Source organism: Babylonia areolata, chromosome 11 (assembly GCF_041734735.1).
Source record: "Babylonia areolata isolate BAREFJ2019XMU chromosome 11, ASM4173473v1, whole genome shotgun sequence".
Classification (NCBI taxonomy): Eukaryota; Metazoa; Mollusca; class Gastropoda; order Neogastropoda; family Buccinidae; genus Babylonia; species Babylonia areolata.
Window position 1 is genome coordinate 34,156,930 of NC_134886.1, and position 7,500 is coordinate 34,164,429.

At 44.8% G+C, this 7,500-nt stretch overlaps 1 protein-coding gene across 4 annotated transcripts in view; it reads right to left on the reverse strand.

The window, feature by feature from the left end:
• LOC143287681 (chloride channel protein 2-like) overlaps nucleotides 1-7,500 on the reverse strand; it is an 81,653-nt gene that overhangs the window by 69,893 nt on the left and 4,260 nt on the right. For 3 of the 4 annotated variants that reach the window (XM_076595865.1, XM_076595864.1, XM_076595861.1), the window contains exon 1: nucleotides 4,303-4,380. The exons of the other annotated variant lie outside the window; for it this stretch is intronic. The gene's annotated coding sequence lies outside the window, so the exon portion shown is untranslated. Of the gene's footprint in view, nucleotides 1-4,302; nucleotides 4,381-7,500 lie in introns of those variants that run through there. 4 annotated transcript variants of the gene reach the window in all.

Genomic DNA, 7,500 nt, shown 5'->3' on the forward strand with positions numbered 1-7,500 from the left:
GTTGTACCGTATCCGTTTTATCACTAAATCAATATTAATTCACGTATTTTACTGTGTCTCAGTATCAGTTCCACAGTTCGTGTGTCACTTTATAATACAGTCCTGCAATAATGACTAGGCCGCCATAGCCCGGTTAATTGTTTTACTGAATTCAGTTCGTATCGCCCATACAGCAGGTATAGGTAATACCACATGTCAACCCCTTCCGACAGTAAGGGCATCTGGCTATACTGTACTTGAATAAAGCATTTTCGCCAACACACCTCCTCCCTTGAGTCTTGTAGCAAGAATGATACAGAATTCAGATTGCCGCCGTAAGAAAGAACCGCTGATAAGTGCAGCCGGACGACTGACGGACCAACTACTGACGACTTTCAGGTTGGTAGATCTATAAGTGGATTTGGCTGACGATGATAGCCCTTGTAATAAGGTTGCTGGCTGGTTCCTGAGTTGTAGATGTGGGCTTATACTATTACACAACAGTTGAGCAAGTATGTATATTTTTTTTATTATTATCATTTTATTATTATTATTATTACTACTACCTTTTTCTATATTATAATTATTATTTATTTATTTATTTATGTAAGCTTATCTATTATTTATTCCCCCGGTTTTTTTTGGTTTTTTTGGTTGTTGTTGTTTTTTTTGTTTTTTTCTCAAGGCCTGACTAAGCGCGTTGGGTTACGCTGCTGGTCAGGCATCTGCTTGGCAGATGTGGTGTAGCGTATATGGTTTTGTCCGAACGCAGTGACGCCTCCTTGAGCTACTGAAACTGAAACTGAAACTGAGCAAGTATATCGTGGGGTGAAAATGTTTTATTCCACTGAGTACTAGTATCCGTCGTCTTATTCTTCGACTCGAGACGGAGAAACACGTACACTGCAAGAGACAAAAATTGAATGGGCAAGATGACACCATTCAATTTTTGTCTCCAGTAGTGAAGGAGAGGGCCGGGCTGGAGTAACGGAAATGAATAGCGAGAAGGAAACGCGACAAAAACTTAACACAAACAACAAGAAGCCCATGAAATTGCATGCAACTGACGTATGCCCAAAATGAATACTGAGTATTGGGGGAGCAGAGACAAACGCACGCGGGTTTGGCTACTGAACTGAAACTGAGTCGCCCTGTGACTCACAGTATGGTAATCCGTATTCAAGGTCCACCCACGTAGCAATGCCAAACACGGACTTAAATATTTTAAACTTAAGTCCGACGGTGAATGTCAAATTAAAGCGCAGCGACTCACAACTGAGATCCCCCCCCCCCCCCCTCTCTCTCTCTCTCTCTTTCTGTCTGTACACACACACACACACACACACACACACACCGAGGTACACACACACACTTCAGTCTTTTTTTCTTTTCTTTTTTTTCAGTCGCCCTGGCACCACCTCACTACAGAAGTAAATCCAAAATCGTATACTGATTCTAACAAAGGCTATCACGCAATCCGCATCATCATAAAACTCCGCACGGTGGCTTTTTGCCGTCTTGAGGCTTTCATAATGGGGTTTCACTTATAAAACCAACTAAAGCACATCATGTTAAGAAGTCGACGTGAGAGAGAGAGAGAGAGAGAGAGAGAGACCGTGCAAGCAGCCTTTGCACAGCCCCTGCACAAGCGCACTGGGTTATTCTTATCAGATCTCCACTTGGCACCACCACCCCCTCCCCACACCCCTGCCAGACGAAAGGAAAGTGGCAACAGTGTCTGTCAGAGCTGTTGTGTGCCCTTGTGTGACACAAGGGCGGCGACCGCGCTGAGCCTTCCAGGCTGAGGACGGGAGTATAGACCGACAGCAGGACGTGTCGTCTTGTGTCAAGTGCTCCTCCCTCTCCACACCCCCAATCCCCCACAACCCTCTCTCCCAACCTTCCTCTCTTGTCCACCCTTAGCATCTTCCTTCACCCCAACCAGTGGTCTCACTTATTGTTTGGATGCCCTCGATTTTCCTCTCGGTCTCTCAGTTGCCTCTCTTCCCAAGTTCTTTCCCACGTCCGTTCATACACCGTTCATTGTGTGTCGGTCTGTCTGTCTCTCGGCTGTTTCTGTCTCACTCACTCTCTCTGTCTGTCTCTCTTTGTTGTCTTTTTGCCACGTTCTTCCGCGATCATGCGTGTGAATGCGAGAACCAAAAGTAGAAGGTTTATATTTTCCATACTTTAGAGCGACGTGAGAAACCGTGCATGTTCAGCATATGTGCGTGCACACAGTAACTGACTTACGCAGAACACCACGCCTATAACGCGTGCGCACGCACAACAGTAGTAACGTGCTTGTAGAGCAAAGCTGCTCTTTTACAAAATGACACCGGCTTACTGGAGATGATAGACCATTAACGCGGAGCAACATCCGAGCAAAATGTGGATAACTTTCGGTAAAAGCTAGTTCAGTTACGATAATGTTTTTGTAAACTGTTATGTGCCGTATAAACAATTTTTGTACGTTATGCATGAATTTGATATTGGTTCATATAAATCAGTGCCCCATTCAGAATTTATGTTAAAAATACTATGAACGATTTAGGTCTCAGCTTTTTTGCTTTTTTTTTCTGGGATGATCACCGATTTAATAACCAATTCTAAAGACATTCTCTTGTCTGTTAATTAAGCTTACTTAAAGCGCTGGAAGAGAAAAAAAAAAGAAATATAACGCAAAATCTGTAGTCTGCACAAAAAATACTGTACTGAATTAGATATTAGTAACATATTCTCAAACTGAAGATACATTAAAAACTTGAAGATATTTAACGACGGACTTGGAGTTTTAATCTTTCCTGGCATCATATCTACTGCAGCCAAAAAGAATCGTTGACCCGAAAGACCCCCCCCCCACCCCCAACATAATATCATAAGCTGGTACCCACCAAGAGGCGAATGCTTGCGGGTATTACACCATAATATTGGTAATAATGACTTGGATGAAAATTTTCAATATTCGTTTTTGTGTTCTTCTTTTTACAAAGTTTCGAAAATTGTTGCTACTGAAAATGATCGAGTAGGCCAATTAGAAACGGCCTAAATCAGTTGTAATTTTCTTCACCCCACCCCCACCCACCCCACACACGGGAAATAATGCAAATAATCAAACAATGGTATGATATAAGCTGAAAGCTTGATAGATAACGTTCATGAAAATTGTTCCTATGTCTACAATCAAGAAACAAAACAAAAAGCACCCAAAAAACAAAAACAAAAGCCCTTTAACTCCTCTGTGCGCGTTGGCGTTGGTGATTGTTTATGGTGCTGATATACAAACGACTAACAGCACAGACATTGTAATTGTTTCACTGAAATATTAGTTATCCTGGATATCAAGCACCCATTACGCTACCTCCATGCCTTCCGACCAATCTACTAAATCAACTAACATTAATAAAGGAATACGTTAAGGTATATCTGCGAATCACACACGCACGCACGCACGCACGCACGCACGCACGCACCACACACACGGACGCACGCACGCACGCGCACACACACACACACACACAGGAAGTGGGCTAAGTAAGTTGGTAAACAAATGGGTCCGTACAATTCGTCACTACACTGGCCGACATCAATCACAAAATGCTTTCAGCGTGACATGAATATTTTATGAATTTCTGTCCAGTAAAATCGATCAGATCCCCATCTCATTATTCTGTTGAAACTTACTTACGTGTGTTTGCCGCGCGCGTGTATTTATGTGTGTGAGTGTGTGTGTGTGTGTGTGTGAGAGAGAGAGAGAGAGAGAGTGTGTGTGTGTGTGTGTGTGCAAGCCTGCGCCGGTGTGCGTATGTGTGCGCATAAGTTTATATGCACACGTAAGTGAGGCATGTTTCGATAACCTGCTGTTGAAAGTAGTTACACGCACAGATGTATATGAGGTATGATTCAGAATGTTCACTGACGTCTGAGTCAGGATATGCATATACACGACAACAACAATGAAAAAAAAATATATATGTATTCAAAAAAGCTGTCAAGTGCCCGAGTCCCTGGGAAGAAGAAGACGAAGAAGAAAAAGAGACGAGGGAGGAAACAAAGAAACTGACAAAGGATATTATGGTATAAATTCATCAGAAACATTTGAATGAAATCAAAATCGTTAAGCAATATCTAGGGAGCAACATACATGTGCCTACAAAGAACAACGAATATAGTATAAAAACTACGAAGAACACACACACACACACACACACACACACACACACACACACACACAGAGGGAGAGAGAGAGAGACCGACCGACCGACAGCTAAAGACAGTGAGAAAGAAAAAGACAAACCATACACACTAAAACAGAAGGAGTACCGTCGTAAGACAGTGGCGGACATTCGATGACCCCCCAGGTCCCCACCGCCCCCTTTAAGACCCTGGCTGTACCCTTCTTCTCAAGCAGGCCCCAAAGTCGCTCTTCTCCCTCATCGACCGAGCGACCTGGACTCGTACACACCGACCGTGTGACAAACGTCAACCTGTCACTGATACACACCCACCTCTGCCGCACAACGTGACACTGAAGCCAGCAGCGCCACTGAGCCCCTTAAAGGGGGTGATCCACGACAGGCACTGTCTGAACGTCAGTCATTTAACAAAGTGTATGCAATAATCATCGTACTAGGCAGAAACTAACGCTATTGTTCTGTTTTTCATCTGACAACGATCGAGTTATCGTGATATAGTGCGTTCAATAAGTTTCTATGGAACTCGGCGACTTTGGTGTTGTGAGACAACGGCCTAGGCCATCTAGATATCTATCCCGTGGTCTCGAAGACCGTTGGGGCACCACAACCACCCTTCTCCATCCCTCGCTGTTACCTGTCCTGACTGTCTCACTCAGGGAAAGACCTGCATTTATGTTCACTCTGAGATATTGTCCTCCCATCTCTTCTTCTCCCTGCCTCTTCTTCATGCTCCCTGCACTGTTCCCTGCAGAAAAGGTCTTGGCCAGTCCTGATGAACGCGAGACGTGGCTATTCCTTTTCTTTTCAGTGGTCAGCAGATCATCATGTGACCAAATAGCTTGCTTGACTCTTCTACGCACTTTATCGTTTGTGATATGGTCCGTGTGTGTGATGTCAGGGGTTCTCCGGAGGCATCTCATCTCTATGCCCTGTATCTTATTCTCTGGTTCAGCTGTCAAGGTCCATGTTTCCCACGCATATAGAAATATGGAAATGACAATGGAGCGCATCAATCTGATCTGAGCTGAGCGTGATGTTGCTGTCATTCCAAATGGGCCACAGTTTTGTCAGCGCTGTTGTCTGAGCTACCCTGGAGAGTATTTCTGACTTGGATCCTTCGTCCGAAACAATTGCTCAGAGATATTTGAAGTTTTAGACCTGGTGTTTCGCCGTTTATTCTAATATATCGCTGCTGACGCCATCGGAGTTGTTGGTCATCAGTTTGGTCTTCTTTGCGTTGATTTCCATGCCATAAGCATGCCATATAACACGTACCTAGGCTTCGTTCATACGGCCAGGCGAGTTGCTGACAGCATGCAACTAACTGACAACACCTGGCCTGGAATTGTGCGCATGTCATTTTACGCTTTCCTGCCATGGATGCCAGCGATAGGTGTTCACATTTCATGGTCACCAGCCAGCAACAACTAGCTTTTTTGACTCGTGTATACAGATAATATGGATGGCGTAAGGTGTGAGGTATGGGTGGGGTGGCTGCAATGAAGAATACACGGATCACCCCTCTACCCGAAATCTGGTCTCAGTACAACATGCTAACCCCGGTCTTTGTGTCTGATAGAGATGTCCAAAACAGTCGCACGTCACTCATAATCAGTCCATTTGCTACCACCTGGCATGCATCATGATGCGCAGGTGAAAAACAACAACAACAGAAAGGGGGTTGTTGGGGGGTCGGAGGGGGTGGAGCTACACTTTTAAACACCTTAGAAATTCAATGAACTCTTGTGGTTTTATATCTGCAAAGGAGAGTTTTAAAGACTTGCAACCGTAAGGTTTAACTGAGGTGTGAGGCTTGTTCGACAATGGCCGCTTTGCTGTAAACGACCCACCTGAATATTCATTTCACGGTTGACATTAAAGACACGTGTGTGTGTGTGTGTGTGTGTGTGTGTGTGTGTGTGTGTGTGTGTGTGTGTGTGTGTGTGAGCGCGCGCGCGCGCGCTATTCATATGCAAATTCCCCGTTGCACCAGCCACCACCACCTCGATCTCTGCCCAACACTTAACCCTGCTTCCCATACCCTCATACTATACTATCTACAGAATTCTTTTGCGCCTCCCCTCCCACCAATTCAAGGGCGTCGGTAGGTTTGAGTCAGTGACTCATCGGTATACAGAATTCTTCACACTTTATGTGTGTTTGGGTTTTAAGCATGCTGTACCGTTGGGGAACGGAATGTCAACACAGCTGCTGGCCCACTGTTCTATTTTCATGTAACTGGTTGGTTGCAGCCTCTTGTTTGATTCAACGTTGTGAATGTCACTACCTTTCAGCCGAGATAGTAATATATGACCATGGGCAGATTACAGAAGGGTAAATAAATTATTGATATGGACTGTTAGCCTGTCCGTGTACCCAGTATGCACACGATTTGTCTTCGTATTTTCTGACTACCGGAAAGAGTGTCTGAACTTGGAGTCCGAAAACGTGCCAAGATACTTGAAGCCTAAGGGAATTGGCCGTTATTCAAATAGTCAGCTGACGCATGGAGTTTTTAAGGCTTGCGTTGACTCCCATAACACCTATAACTTATAGCTGTCATAGGAGCTTCTGAGCATGCAACAACTGACGAAAGGTAATTGAGCATGATAAAATCATGATGCAGATAGTTACACGTCACCGCCCCTAGCTTTTTGTCGTGTATGTTGTGGATGTGTGGTGTGTGGTATGGGTGTGGTGAGGCGTGCATGAGTGATCACGGATTACACCCTCTTACAATTGTCCAGTGCAAGTAACCGTCTTTGTCGATGATTCAAAATCCACCCATAACTCAATTGTACCACCCACATTGAGCCAAAACACAACCATTAAGGGTTAGTGGGCATTGAGCACATTGTTAAACGCACAGAAATCAATGAATCGTGGTATTATATCTGCAGCTGGTGCTTTAGATTTTCACACAGTCAAACGGTAGTGCGGTGGGGCTGTTCGACAAGCGTACTGCTTAAACGACAGCGTGAATATTCTTCCTTACTTGCAGTTGTTGGGCGTTCTTTTTTGTGTTGTTTTGTTGGTGGTGCGTGGCGCGCTAATTCTTCATCCCGTTGCAGCAGACCCCACGTCCCTCACTTGCCCCCTTCCCTGCTCCACAACTGCCATCACTGCTCAGAATTTTTTGCGCGCCCTCACCAACAGAGAGGTCGGAGTCTGTCGTGACCTCGTGCTACAAGTCTTCCACTTGTCGTTGTGATTTTCAGCAGTGTACGTGGGAAGGAATGTGCAACCAGCTGTGGCCCAGTCTATATATGTAACCCTGTTGGTGCACCCTCTGTAGTCACTGTGAATGTCCATCTTTCGGTGATAG